This window comes from Sturnira hondurensis, unplaced genomic scaffold (assembly GCF_014824575.4).
Source record: "Sturnira hondurensis isolate 20B ecotype Veracruz unplaced genomic scaffold, ASM1482457v3 Scaffold0019186, whole genome shotgun sequence".
In the NCBI taxonomy this organism is placed as follows: domain Eukaryota; kingdom Metazoa; phylum Chordata; class Mammalia; order Chiroptera; family Phyllostomidae; genus Sturnira; species Sturnira hondurensis.
In genome coordinates this window covers 1,096,527-1,112,108 of record NW_028091817.1, presented here as the reverse complement: position 1 = coordinate 1,112,108, position 15,582 = coordinate 1,096,527, and the positions used below count along the sequence as shown (strand labels likewise).

The 15,582-nt window shown below is 41.9% G+C and overlaps 1 pseudogene; it reads left to right on the top strand.

Moving 5' to 3' along the window:
- The first annotated feature begins 12,759 nt into the window (after positions 1 to 12,759).
- LOC119004212 (C-1-tetrahydrofolate synthase, cytoplasmic-like) overlaps positions 12,760 to 15,582 on the top strand; it is a 30,224-nt pseudogene continuing 27,401 nt past the window's right edge.

Sequence of the window (15,582 nt, the reverse complement as noted above, 5' to 3'; positions counted from 1 at the left end):
ATGCTCATTACGATGAAACAACATGATCCAATTTCATGTCAGGGTTGTCCGAGTTCTGGACGGGAACACAGCTCCTCATGGCAGGAGGCAAAGCTTGTCTTTCCTGCGCTGGAGTAGAGGCTGGGCCTGTGACTGGTTTCTCTGATAGAATGTAGTTAAAATGTCTTTCTAGTCCTTTCAAGGCTCAATCCTTAGGAGACTGACAGCTTCCCTTGGGAGCTTCATTTTCCAAGTGCTCCTTTCTGGAAAGAAATTGCCATGTGTGAGAAAGACTGAGCATCTCTGGGGAAAGGCCTCCATAGAGAGGGTTGAGAGCTGAGCTCACAGGTGATAGGAAGCACCACATGCCAGCTATGCGAGCATGGCCATTCTGGACCTTTCAGTCATCAGGAGGTTCCTGCCCCCACCAAGAGCAGCAAACTTCCCATCTGACCCTCAGAATGGGAAATAATAAACTGTTGTGTCTTAAGGCATTGCATTTTGGGGTGGTTTGTTATGCTGTCCTTGGTAACCAGAACACCACTGTTTCTTCATGCAAGGCTATTTCCTGCAAGACTTTTGTTGGGAATGCTATTTTTTTCCTTCCTGAATTTTCTCTATCTTTGAATGCATGACACGGAAGCACCAGGACTAATTGAGCCATCTTTCTGCCTGGAAAGCAAACCAGTCATGGCCTTCACCTCCACTTTGGAGACCCATCAGGACTAAATGAAGTTCAGGGGAAGCACACAGGCAGCCAATGGACCAGGTTTCCTTTTCTAGAGAGAAAAATTTTTTTTCAACTTGATTTCAATTCTATTTTCACTTGACAAAAAACAGTGTTTCAATTGGGGTTTCATGATTAAGTGTAGAGCCATAGAAAAGCCTCCAAGGGGACAGCTTTGGCACAGACACATGACCTGTAATGCCCCTCAGACTGACTGCTAATGGCTTCCATGAATGCCGCATGAGCCAGGCTGCTGGGGCCACACTGGGAGCCACCAGGGAAGCCTGCTCCTCTCCCCATGCAATGAGCGTGCCCGTAGTCCCTTGCAACCTTTAGGTTTCCCGAGCTATGGAGTGCCATACGGATAGCTACATATCATTTGATTTCATGCCATTTCAAACTGATTATGCTACCATGTTATTAATTTGTAGACTCTAGATTACATTTTAATGGTCTGGTTTGCATTCTCCCTCCCTCTATTTTTCTGGTTGATAAAATTTTAAAAGGACATCTGTTGTACTAAGATGACTTTTTACTTAGGATGCAAAGTCACCAGAATGTGTGGTAGCAATTTTTCTTAGGTAATGACCTCCCCTATCTTATCAAACCAGGCTTTGGTCGCACAAGGTCTCTTTTAATTCGATTGTTTAATTTTGCCATTTGTTGCCTGGCTGAATGAATAACTTCCTCTCACACCTCATGCTGATTTCTCACAAATTTGTCTTCAATTATGAAGAAGGAGTCTGGAGGCCTGGCCAGAGACTAATGAGAAATTCTGATGCCATTTTACAAGGTTTTTCATAAAGAATTTATTTTCTTTAGTGAATACAGGAAGGTAAAGAGAAGCTGTGTGCCAAGATGTAATTGCTGTCACCACCAGTGGCAAATATTTAATGATTGTCCCTGGTATAGAGAGCCCTGTGATATGTCTAAAGCAGTGTTGTTGTTTTTTACCGGGAGCCATTTTGCCTCCCCTCTACTTTCCAGAGAAAATTTGTCAACGTCTGAAGATGTTTTTAAATTGTCTCAACTCAGAGGTGCTCCTGGCATGTAGTAGGTGGAGGCCGGGGACACTGCTAAACACTTTATAATATGTAAGACACTTCTCCCCAGCAAAGAATTATCCAGCCTGAATTGTCAACCATTCTGAGGTAGAGACACCCTGGTGTGTGCATCTAAAGACATATTGCACATGGACTGTTTCTTTGTGAGGTGGGACCAGGATGAAGGAAAATAAGGATGAAATATGGATACAATGAGGCACAAAACAGAGAGGGGTCAGCCAAGCCTCGCCTCAGCAGCACACAAGGCGTTTCATGGAGCAAAGCCATCTGTATTAAGGAAGGGCACTTGCACATGTAACAGTATCACCCTGAGCAAAGGCACAGACAAAAGAAGGAAAAGGAGCCATAGGGATCCTCTGGATTGGGGCAGAGTTTCCCTTACCCCCATATTACTTTCTCACTAGAGAGAGGTATCATCTAGCACCATGGACTTTAAATAATCTCTTGAAGTAAATGACTCCCAAATTTCTATCTCAAGACTAGCTTTTTCCTCTGACATTTAGCCTTATACACCCAATGGGCGATTCTATATTTCCATGTGGATGTCTTATAGAATGTCTCTAACTTAACATGTCCAAAATGGAACTCATATTTCTTTCCCCACAGTGCTTCCTGCCCCCTAAATATTCCCTCTTCCAGCAAATATTGTATCACCTTTCCAACTATTCAGAACAAAACCATGATCTTTTAAGTCTCCAATAGGCAAGGTAAATGATTTACCTCTATCCTTCCCTCTTGCCCTGTCTTCATCCAATCTACCTATGACACCCACCTAGAAATTACCTCATGTCAGTTCATTATCATGAGCTCTTAAAGGCTGCCCACTGTTCTTACATTATGACCTACACGCTTCACCTGCTTTCCAAATCCCCATGTGCTTTAGCTAGTTAATCCAAGATGACCAGTGTCACTATAGGAATAGGAGAAGAGAGACAGAGACACACAGAAGAAGACAGCATGTGATGACAGAGGCACAGACTGGAGTGATATGTCTACAAGGCAGGGGGCACCAGGACTGCCAGCACACTAGAGGCTAAAAGGGAAAGGAAATATTCTCCCGACACCAGTTTTCAGGGCCATGCCGGAACTTTGATTTGTTTCATTCTAGCCTCCAGAATTGCAGACAATAAGCTTGTGTTGCTCTAAGTCACCCAGTCTGCGGTGCTGTATGACCTCAGCTCCAGGAAGCTAAGACAGGCCACCACTCTTACCACCTCATCCCCCTTCTCCAGTCACACTGGTCATCTTTCTTTTCTTCAACATGTCAAGTTCACTGTTCCCTTTCTTTGAAAAACATGCATTTTCATTTGATGTTCACAGGCTGACTCCTTCTTGGCATCTAGATAGCAGCTTAAATCTCACCTCCCCCCAGGCGACACCTTGGACTCAAAGTCTAAGGAGTCATCACACCCTGTCTTCTCCACTCCACCTTTCACCTATTTTGGAAACTCTGCTTAGAACATAACACTATATGGGTTGCAGGTCGGTTCCCTGCAGGCCAACTCCCAGCATGGGACACATGAAACGCAACCATACATTGATGTTTCTCTTCCTCTCTCCTTCCCCTCTAAAGATTAATAAATAAATAAAATCTTAAAAAAAAGAACATAACACTATACACAATTTTTCTTGTCTACTTTTTTTATTGCTAGGGTTCACCATTACATGTAACCCCCACAAAATAAAAACCTTTTCTCTCTTGTTAACTCTTATTTCTCTTCCACATGAAATAGTTCCTGAACTTTGTAGATACTCCATGAATATTTTTTGAATGAACAGGCCGCTGAAACACACACAGAAAAATGTCTTTACCAAAGTGAAGTTGGTTGAGGCAACTGGGCCACAGGGAATAGACCGTTAGTAATACAATTACATCACTGAGATGGAGTAGGTAGAAGGTGTTTAAGGAAAGGCCTTCTCAAAAGGTCACCCTCCTCTGGATGAGAGGGGTCTCAGCCCATGCTTCGTGCCCAACTCTGGCAGAAGGGAACACAGTTGGTTGTGTTCCATCAAGCCCACTCCTTTGCCTCTACTAACATTTATGCTTGGAGCTCCCCTCCCAGGCCTAACAGGAGCCCAGGAGAGCCCATGCACTATCACCGAGCCTAATGGAGACATTGCAGTGCTGTTAGCACAGATGGTTGTCATATGTATGCAAATGAGAAACAAATTGAATTTGTTGTCCCCTCTCACCAGCTGTCCTATCAAGGAAGGCTCCCACAGCAGCAAAAAAACTGCTGCTACATTGCTAATCTGTCACCACAGATTAATTACAATAAGCACATTAATCACCATTTGTTTCTAGTACAAAGGAAAATATCTTGTTTTTCAAGTACATCCTATTCAAAGAAGGTGTCCTGCCTTGTAGAAACAAGACCCAACAAGGGCATGAGGCTTCATTAGCTAGGGACAAGAGGCAAACGGATGGTAAAAAGCCCCAGGCTGCCCACCACCTTCACAACTATCTGCTGGCGAGGACACAGGGAGAGGAGGTGAGGCTGGATGAGTGAAGGAAGCTAGCCAGGGCTCACTTCATCCAACACTCAGACAGCCCAGAGAGAGCGTCAAAGAGTTAACTTTGCATAGTGGGTCTTCACAGGATCAGGAGTCGACTCAGACAGATGTATTGTTATTATTACTATTATTACTCTTTGATAAAAAGGGCACTAACTCTTTGATGGACACGGCACTAACTGCGGATGCAAGGGATCAGATTTCAGTCCTAGCCATGTATCTAGTTCCTATTTAAAAACTGGATTACACTAATGGTTTTCCACCTTTTTGGAGAGGAAGGGCATTGGAATATTTAATGCATGCCATAGACTTTGTTATCAGAGTCAAATATATGTGTAAACCAAATTTTATGTAGTTGCAGTAGATTGATTCTCTGAAGCCATTCCATACACCCATGTTAAGAAGGCTTTGAGTAGATGGTCCCATGCCAAGAACTGAGAAATGTTTTTGGGTGGAGGAGAGTTGAACCATTTGAGCCAAGTTTAAATGGTATGGGTCTTGTCTTCAGAGAACTGAGGGTCAGATTTTGAGAGTCACATGTGAGATTAACAAAAATGAGTAGAGGAATGAGGGTAACAAGAGGGTTGTGTGTTGTTCACACATGGGAAGGAGAGGAGCAATGGTCTTTGAGCATTTAAACTGATGCCTTTCAATTTCCAGAAGCAGTTTTGCAATGGATGGCCAGTCAACTCTTGTTTGGTATCTCTATTGCCAAAAAAATGGCAAGCATTGTTTTAAAGTAATTAATTAATATGCAATTTCACATGGAAGTCCAACAAATCTGTAAGACGACAATATATTAACAGAGGCCTGTTGGAAAAAATCAGGTCAAAGGAAAACATTTTTTCTTAGTATAGAAAATGTAAAGACAATGATGATTATATCCTTTGTGTGGCACAAAGTAGAATTCTGGTTGTTTCAAGGAGTAATGGAAATACTGGAGAAGGGAAAGTTGATTAAGAGCCAAGGATGAGGTGGGTTTTTGTTTTTGTTTTTGTTTTTGTTTTTTTTACAAAAACGCTACCTTAAAATCTGTCCTGAGGAAAATAATTTGAAAACATGGCAAAAATTTAACTTGCCCCAACAAGAATATTGCTTAAATAAATAATGGTTAATGATACAAAGGCACACCAGGCAGTAATTGTAAAAGGATGTTTGAGATGCATATTTGTTGACATAAAAATATGCCCATGGTATAGTCAATGGGGTGACTAAAACAAACTTCTAAGTATTATTCATGCATGATCCTATTGATATGAATACAAGTCTGTGGAAGCCAATCAGTGGGCCTCTGTCCCACCTCCCCACCACCAGGTGCACAGACTGCTCTGATTAGTACCCTCATTCTCCATCTTCCATCCCAGTTCCGAGGATGAGGAATCCCAGCTCCTGTCAGAAACCAATTACTCATCATCAGGACTCCATCTACTCTGGCCTCCACAGGGACTCTACTGATGCAATAATTACAAAAGTAATTATTGCATATCTTCTCTTTGGTTAGGCTATTCCCATGGGTGCAGGAGAAAGCTCTCCATTGTCCCACATCCTCCAGCAGTCGCTTGGCCATGGGCACATCTATTCAGAGTAAAACTCAGAAATGCTACTACAATGCCTGATTCCACTTCAGTGCCTTCTGATTTGGCTTCTGTCCCTGACCCTGCCATCAAGTTTGTTGCCCAATGCTTGGTGGCTTCTCCAGTCCTGCCTGATTCACTGAGCAGCATGCGACACCTGTGACCTCGCCTCTTCTCCAAACCCTTTCCTCTCTGGCTTTCCTTTCCTGAAGTGGCTTTTAATCCTCACACTCTTGCTGATTGCCTCCCTGTTTGGTTGAGATTACTGCTTACTTCCTTGGAGTGAAGGTTCTCCACTCTGCCTGCACATCAGCCTCCTCTGGGACAGGTTACCAATGCAGGAATGCTGGGACCCAGATAAGGCAAGTTTCAGCATTTGGGGGTGTAGCTCTGGCCTTGGCAGATTGTACGATTTTCCCAGGCAACCCTTACATTCACACAGGGCTGAGAACCACTGCCTGAGATGGTCTCATTCAGTTCCATGGTTTTACGTATTATCACCACCAGGCCAGATTACTTCTAAATGTGTACCTTCAGAACTCCCTGAAAGAGCCAGACTGGTCGAGTCTGAAAGGAACTCCATGTTCCTTGATGGCACTGCCCCTATCCTGGGTTTGGGGTGAGGCGATCAGTGTTCCTGTAGCAAGAGAACTGCGATGGAGTCCTCGGACTTCCTGTGAGTGTGTACATTCCACCTTTGGCATTCAGAAGAGAAGAACTTCTTCCTCAGGAACTTTTTCATGGATTTTTCCATTCTCTTAACATTGCTCTCCCAACAGTGATGTCTGGTTTGGCTTGGAGAAACAGTGTATAAGAGCAATTGTGTGTTCGCTATAAGTCCTAATTGGCTGCTTTGTAGAAGCATCTCTCATGCTGCTCTAAGTTCACACAGGCTTGTGCATCCAGTTTGTCCTACTGTTCATTGACACACCCCTCACAGCCCCCATTAATAACAGTAGGTAAATTCTCCTTTGGTTGCTTTGCAGTTTCATCTTGTTAAGATCTGTATTAATCTATAGTCTAGTAGTATTTTTTCCTCACTTCATACCAGATTCTCTGCAAGGATGACTAGTTGTTTTCTTATTTACTCCCTGTTCATTCCTATACCCTTGTTTAATGGTAAATTTTATGTGCCAACTTGGCTGGCTACAGGGTGCACAGATACTTGATCAAACATCATTTCTGCCCTGGCTAGGTGGGTCAGTTGGTTGGAGCATCCTCCCATGCACTGAAAGGTTGCAGGTTCAATCCCTGGTCAGTCAGGGCTAGTATAGGAGACAACCAATTGATGTTTCTTCTCACATTTCTCTTTCTCTCTCTCTTTTTCTAAGATCAGTAAATATATCCTTCAGTAAAGATTTTTAAAAAAACATGTCATCCTGGGTTTTCCTGTGAGCTGTTTCCAGAGAAGAACAATATTTGAACTGATGAAACAGATTGTCTTCCCTTGTGTGGGTAGGCCTCACCCAATCAGCTGAAGACCAGAATGGAACAAAATTGCTGACCCTCCTGAGTGAGAGAGAATTTCCCTCACTCAACTACCTGCAACCTGGGACATCAGCTTTCTCCTGCCTTCAGACCAGAAGTGAAGCATTGGCTTCTCCTGGGTCTCAAGTCTGCTGGCCTATGAACTGGATCTACATCATCAGTTTTCCTGGTTCTGACAGCAAAGCTGGATTATGTGCTGAGGAAGACGTCAGTGTGCAAAGAGAAAAGGGAGCTGAGACTAGAGAAGGACCCACTGAGAGAGGAAAGGAGGATACACCCCTGGATCTCCCCAAGTTCTGCTGTACTTACCACCAACTATGCATCCTGCTCTCTGTGTCTCTGTGACCTTCAGCTGAACTCTAAATATTCAAACCCCAAATGTGCAAAAGGGTCAGCCATAAACTCTACATCACCACCGCCTTCCCCCTACCCTTCATGACTAAGTGAATACTGCTATCAGTTTCCTTCAATGTGAGCGCTACACCAGTTTATCTCTCTCTATGCATATCTATCTGCACATAGGTTTTTTTGCACTTTGCTTTTTACCTTCAATTATAAATTGCAAAGTTGTTCCATACCAGTATAGTTACAGTCCTTTCATTTTCAAATACATTGTATTCACTGTATGGATACTTCAAAATATATTTAGCTCACATCCTACTGATGAACATTGAAATTGTTTCAATTACTTTGCTACTATAAACAATACTATAAGTAAACTTACATATGCTTTATTTCACAATTTCATGAGTCTAGTTCATGGCTACATTTGTAGAGATATAATTTCTGAATCAAGGGCAAATATACTTTAATTTTTGGTTATTGCTAAGTTGTTGTGAACAGAGACATACTTTTCACTCTCTAAGCCTTTCTCCTAGCAATTTTGTGAGATGTGCATCATCTATTATGTGGTATCTGCCTGTTTGTTAGAAAGAAAGAAAAGCCATATTAGAGTTTCATTTTGATTTTTCTAATTGTCAGCTGAATATGTTTTTATTGTTTTAATAGCCATTTGTATTTTTTCTCCTGAATTGTCTGTTCACAACGTTGGTCCATTTCTCTCTTAGGCTCTACATCTTTATCCTATTGTTATGGGGGGGGTGGATATTTATATATTAAGAACATTATTTTGTAGTAGAGGGGTTTTTCTCTCAATTTTTCTTCATTTTTGCTTTATGATTTTTTTCAGTGTAAAGTTTTTAAAAAATATTCTGTAGTGGTCAAGTGTTTCTGCTTTGCGTTTTATACAATGTTCTTCCTTATAGCAAGAACATAGCAATGTTGGGCCATTTCACTTTAATGTTTACATTTGATTGATGTGAAATTTCTTTTAGTGGAAGTAAGGATTGTTTTGTCTTCTGTATTCTTTTTTGTTGGTTAGTTGATCTTTCATGTGTTCCAAGGGGTCATTCTGGCTGTATAAGTTTTCTGTTTTCACTTTCTGTGGTTTGTTAATATGCACGTCAAAGACTGTCTTCTGAGTTCTGCTGTAGCTGTGCCCCACCATGCATGCACCCTATGTTCTATATTCTCAACTTTGTTTTGGTGGCTCTTTGCAATTAACACAACATGTATTTAAGTGTTTTTACATTTTTAGGTAGTTGGCTGTTTTTATCTGCTAGTGTTATAGTTACTTTTTAAATTACTTATTTTCTGGCCTAATAAATGATCCCTGCCCCCAAGGATTCATGGGCATTTGAAACGGAGATCTATTCCCTGGCAAAAAATAAATAAATGCTATCTATATTATTACATTCTTTTAGCCTTTTAAAATTCTTTAAAAAATTTACTTGTTATTTTGTAAAATGAGAGAGGTGAAATAAAGTTCCCTACAATTTCACCTGTCTACCCAGTATTCCCATATCTTTTCCCATATGCTCATTAAAGACATATATTCATAAAAGACATTCCCATATGCTCATGTCTTTATGAATGGTAATGCTGTTGTTTGACGTCCATCAATAAGTGTTAACTCTTCATTGCAAGTTGAACCTGTCATTTACAATTTTCCTTTTGGTTCATTGAAGTCTTTTCACCTGGAATATAACTTCGTCTGTCATTAAGATCGTGGTCAGGTTGCCTATCCTAGTATTTTCAACCTTTCTGGGTCATTTTGTTTCAGATTTGTCTATTTACACAGTGAAATTTGTATTTTGCTTTGTGAGCTATCTTTTAAAAAAGTGCTTGTTGCCCATTTTTATCATGAAAAATACAATTGTTCTTCATTCTATAATTTATTTTCTTTTAAGTTTTGAGCTTTTCTTAATTTATTGATTAAAAAAAAAGAACTGTTTCCATGACTAAATTTTCTTGGCATTATGGGTGTGGTGTGTGTGTTCTAATTTGGAAAATTTATGTCTTAGTTTCAGAGTTACTTTCGTAAATGTAAAGATACATATAACATATTAGTGTATGACATTTAGATAGCTATGTGAACATTCCAGTGTCTGCAAAACAGAAAAAAAATTGGCTTATCATGCTGACTTTGTGTTTTTCCTTTAGCTTCCACCACCCAATTTTACTTGACATAATTTTTTCAATGTTTAGTTTAGAGTTGTTAGGCACACTTTTAGCTCAATTACTTGATATATCATCTTCAAATGCTATTTTCTCTTCCCTCTGCAGCTGCACTGCTATGCCCCAGCTTCTTTCTGCTTTACTCTTCAGACTTTTATTAGCATTTTATTTTAACATTTTCAGTTTTAATTTATATTCTATTCTGAACAATCATCCACTCTTGTTTTCATCTTAGCGTTATCATTCCATCAATCATTTTGTCACATTATTCTTTTCCATTTATCTCTAGATAGCCAAATTTTATCCTCTCTTACTACTTTTATTAGATATACCAATTACTTATGTACCATGTATGTCTTTCTTATCTATTGTTTTCTCTTTTGTTTTTTTAATTCTAATTATTTTATTGTTCTTGTTTTCCTTATTTCTAGTCCTAAAATTCCTTACTATGCTTACATGTTAGTTTCATGTGTTACTTCTAAATATGAATTTGTTTTTTTTCATTTCTTTTTCTAATAGTTTTCAACTCATGTTTTGTTTTCTTCTGTCATCTTATTTAAAATTTCTGAGCCCTTGTATCTCTGCTTTCTGCTTTTATATAATAAAGGCGATTGCTTCTTAAGATTTTTGGTGAATGATCACATCCTTGGTTAATTTTCCTCAGCCCTATGCAACATTTTATTGGTGCATGTTACTCACCTTCCATTTGCTTTTCCTATGTTCTTTGCTGAACTCTTGTTTTTGTCATGGTTTAACAGATGAATCCTTCCTGACCTGCTGTCTGCCAGCATTCCCTGACTGGGGAATGGAAGAAGGGCAGTGCTTTGGGCCAGCAGGACTTCTCCTTGTGATAAACAGTTTGAGCAAACCCTTGCCCTGTGGATGTGGACGTGTCCCCAGTCCACCAGTGTTGGCAGGGAAAGGGCGGCTGGCTATGCACAGGTCCTTCTGCTTCACCCTGTCTCAGCAGCTCATCACTCCAGCAAAACGGCCTGCCCATGAGATTCTTCTTTTTGCCTACCATCCTTATTTCTACTTAGTAGCAGACTAAGTTGAGGGAATCCCCCTCTACCAGCCTGCTCACTTATTCCTATTATTCCAGAAGAAAAGGGCCTGGTTCTGACCCCATCACAACTGCTTCTGTTGGACAGCTGTGTTCTCCCTGCTTCATCTGAGACCCGAAGCTTCCATGCCCTCTCTGCTCTGTCTCCAAAGTCTGTGTGACCTTCATCTTACTTTCTCCTAAAGAGCTGATGTCATTGTTCTCAGGCTTTGTATTTGCAAATTTGTCTCTTACTGAAATTTATTTGTAATCCTTAAATCAATAATTATGGCACTTTTGTGGTCTTTCACGAACATTCTCAGAGTGGTAGAAATTTTGATTTACCTAACACACACTTTCCCAGCTGAGGGTGAACAGGACGAGAGACCCGGCCTTCCTGCTTTAGCTCTCATACTGTAGCAAGTGTTCTTTCTAGTGGTCTATTTAGTACCGTGTTTGTCACAGGTGTAAACTCGCTTTTGGTAACTTTGCTGTTTCGATTGTCCTCCAAGCATAGATCTGAAGTGCTGCCCATGTCCAAGAAGGCTGCGATGAGCCATGGGGAGAAATTGGAGATGTTAGATAAGCTTCCTTCAGCATGAATTAGAATGCTGTTGGCTGTGAGTTCCATGTTGATGTATCACAGCAGGGGTTAATTAGGAAATGTTTATATGGAAGTGTGCATAAAACAAGGATATGTATTGATTGATAGATGAAAATGCCATGAGAAGACATTTGCAGGACCCTAACCCTGTATTTCCCCTCAGAGCACTGGTTCATGTGCATTCATACTGTGTTCACAGCAAATTCATAGAACATAGCTACTGCAGATAGCAAGAACCAGCTGGGTCATAAATTTTGGTTGCCAGTGTCTCCTAGTAACACCAAGGTCAGAGAGTTTGTGACTGTCTTTGGTGTTTCCTGATTGTTTGCTTCTTGCTTTGGGGTTGTTTCTGAGAAAGGTGAGGTGATTGCCACATCTTAACATTTTAACATTGAACACTCTGTTTTCATTAGTTTTGCTTAAAGGTTTTATTTTGTGGACTGAGGTCACCCTGATCCAATGTTTTGAGGACGTGGAAGGTACTGGATAGGAAGCTGAGGTTCTGAGAAGGAGTTGCTGAGAGAATGTGGAAAGAAAGGGGCAGCTGACTTGGGAGTCAGGTCACAGTGCCAGCTGGCCCAGCGGCCCTGTGGTCCTGGACCCTGGGCATGTGCAGTCAGGAAGCTTAGATTCTGATCCTGGCTGGGCCATTCACCACCTCTGTGAGACAAAGTGGGCCCCTGCTTGGCAGCTCTATTTCTTCTTTTGCAAATGGTCACCATGTAGCATAGTTATCAGAGTATGTTTTTCAAGATGGTGTATGTAAAGCACCTGTACACAGGAGGCACTCAGCATTTGTCACTTGGCTGCTCAATTGTAGGAGACTGTTCTGTGTGGCGTGGACCCAGCTCCCACTTGGAGATGCACAGAACCCACACCCATGGATAGGTTTTCCTGTGGGGAATCAGGCCTGCAATGTGCCTAGGCTGCTTCAAGTCTTGCTTTTTGCTAAAAACTCCCTCACCCTGATTTGCAGCAAACATTTACTGCAAAATAACTTCTAAAATCCATGCTAAACCTTCCAAGGACTAGTATAACCAGTTCCAACGACTTTTCCCTTTTTATTTGCAAATATCCCTCTTCTGTGATGTGATTGGCGGCATTGGCTCCTTTGTTTTCCGTAAAAGGGAATCACCTAAAGCAACCTATTCATAGTAAATGAGGACCATCATGTACTGTGCCAAGAAAAAATAATAAAGGCCTGTCATGGCGGAGGCCAAGACTTTTTGCTCCCCTTAAGAGAAAAAACTATGCTGTCCCTTTCCTCCACAGGACTCGGTGGTCCATTTGAATATCTCTCCCCATCCACAACGTTGTGGACCCCACAAGCTGGGTCCACATCAGTTGGTGTCCGAGCAGGGACCCAGGGCTACGAGCTGTCATTGTGGACGACACAGTTACTTGGTTGGAATATGCACGTGTTTACCCAGGTAAGGGTCAAGGACCCCAAAGTGCTTTTCAGGAAGGTCATATAGGTTGGATTTCAGAGGAAAAGGGTTTTCTTCCTAGGTTGATCTCCCTTGAAACCGATTTGCAACTGTACCTTCTTTAGTAAGCAGGAACCTTGCTCCCTCTCCCAAGCTTTTGCCGCAACCTCTCGGGCTCCGGTGGCGCAGTTAAGAGTCATAGGGCACTCGCCGCATCACTATAAAAACACCCACAGGCCGATTCCCATGGCACAACCCCCATGCACAATGTTGCGGACCCCATGGGCTGGGGTCTGCATCACTCACTCAGAAGGGAAGCCTATTTGGGAAAGAGCATGTGCCTATATTTCTTAATTCCCTCCGAATCTGTCTATGATCTGTGCCCAGAAAATTCAGTCTCAAAAGTCACTCTTGTTTATTATCCAAAGTTGTGTTACTGATCAGCTCTCTTTCTCAGGGCTTGGCAACGAATAGCTCTTAGCTGATTTCCAAAATCGAATTCACTTTCAGCAGATGAAAATCTGACACCAATAATGATGTTGTGGAGGACATGCTGTGGCTTTGGGGGTGGGGGGAATTCCAGAGACATGTATAGTAAGACATTGTTGCATCTGCAGGCTCCTGCTTGAAAGAGGTCAGCAGGCATCAGGGAGCCATGGCGCTGGGGTATTCATTCGTTAAAAGTGAGTGAGTTACCTCAGTGTTACACCTGGATAGCCTACCCAGTTAAGCTCAGAGGCCCTCCCAGGATGGTGTGGATACTGGCGAGAGGAAACTGGGTGCTCCTAACTGGTACCCGCTGCTGTCTGCTCCTGCTCTGAAGAACAGGGCCGATGAGCCAGCCACCTCCCAGGAAAGTCTGTGTGGGGCAGGGACCTATGGGAAGAGCCAGGGCATACAACTGGAGGTTGACCCGACCATGTCCCCACAGGGGGATTTTTGGTTACTCTGTGCTCTCATTAGAAATTGCTGTCACTGAGTGCAAAGAAATAAACCAACAAACAAAGAGGGTTTGGTGGTATGTTAGGATGCTAAGGGCTAGGCCTCTGCACTTGCCTTTCCCAGCAGTAGACCTTGATGTGTTTGGTATAGAGGAAGGAAGGGAGCATGGAAAAGGCCAGATTGACCCTCTGGCCTCATCATCTGACAAATTGCTATAGCCGTTCAGTTTTCTATGTGACCTCATACCACTCATCTTGTTGGCTTCCCCCCACCCCAACTCCCTACTTATGGGTAATGATTCTTTTGCACCTTCCTCAAACACCTCAGAAATTACAGCAGGTTGACAAACCTGTAATGTGGCAAGGTTATCCAATTCACTTGATAGATGAAGTAATTGAAGCTCAGAAATAACAACTTCCCCAAGGACACATAGCTTGGGGGCAGCCAAGCTGGGGTCCGTGTCTGAGCCTCTTTTGCTGTCCTTTCCACATGCCAGGCTGCAGGGAGGCCCTGCAGATGTGGGCTTGGCTGGGAAGTGCTTTAGAGGCTCTCCCCCAACGGGCTGGAGCAGTAGTCCTCACTCTGGCTGCCTGTGGAATTACAATACACATCACCCAGCTCAGCAGTGGTGTAGTCCTGGAAGGCTTATCTTACTTCCAAAGGCTTCATTTTAGTCTGAAAATTAGGTTACTACTTGTTCATACAAAGTATGGGTATAGATACTACTTGGAAGTTTGAACTAAAGTATTAAGAATTGGCTTTTCATGTACAGAGGACTACATTGCCTTCCAAACTCTTTAATGATGTTTTGTGTTGCAAAAATCTCTAAGCTAACTCAGGCAAGAAAGTTACATTATTGGAATAATCCTGAATTATTTCATGAAATCAAAAGATGGAGCATCTGAGCCTTAGGAAGGAATTAAATATCTCTGGAGAATCCAGAATATTTTCTTTCTTTCTTTCTTTCTTTCTTTCTTTCTTTCTTTCTTTCTTTCTTTCTTTCTTTCTTTCTTTCTTTCTTCTTTCTTTCTCTCTCTCTCTCTCTCTCTCTCTCTCTTCCTTCCTCCCATCCTTCCTATCATCTTTGATGTACTCAACAGATCAATTTTATTCTTCTTTCTTGTTATAGATCACTGCTTCCCATGGTGTCATACCCAGATCAATGGCTCCAACATTACCTAGTGAATTGTTACAAGTATATAGTTTCAGACCCTGCCCCAGAATTAAGAACAAGGGTAGAGGCCAGCAAGTACAGTTTGAACAAGTCTTCCTGGTGATTCTGGTGCTCAATAAAGATTACTGCCATGGACCACATTTCTCTTTTCTTCATGACAGTGATGTCATCTATCTTTTCCTTGCTGTGCATTCAGACACAAAGAGAAGTCTGAATTCAATGTCATTTGTACTTACATTAAAATTTATTCACAAGAGACCCATTGATCGAGCTTGAATCAACACACAACTCCTGGGACATAAACTATAGCGGAGGTTGTAAGGGGGAGGGGGAAGCAAGTACCATGGTTACTCCAATTGCAACCAGATAAATGGTGGAGAAAGGGGCCACACTCAGAGAAAAGATGCAAAACAAGCAGTCTAACAATAAGAATAGACACTGCAGCAGCAATAATAAGAAGTATTAGCTACAGTAATAATATTTGTCAGTCACTGAATGCTTGCTATTGGCAGGCCTAGCACTCAGCATAT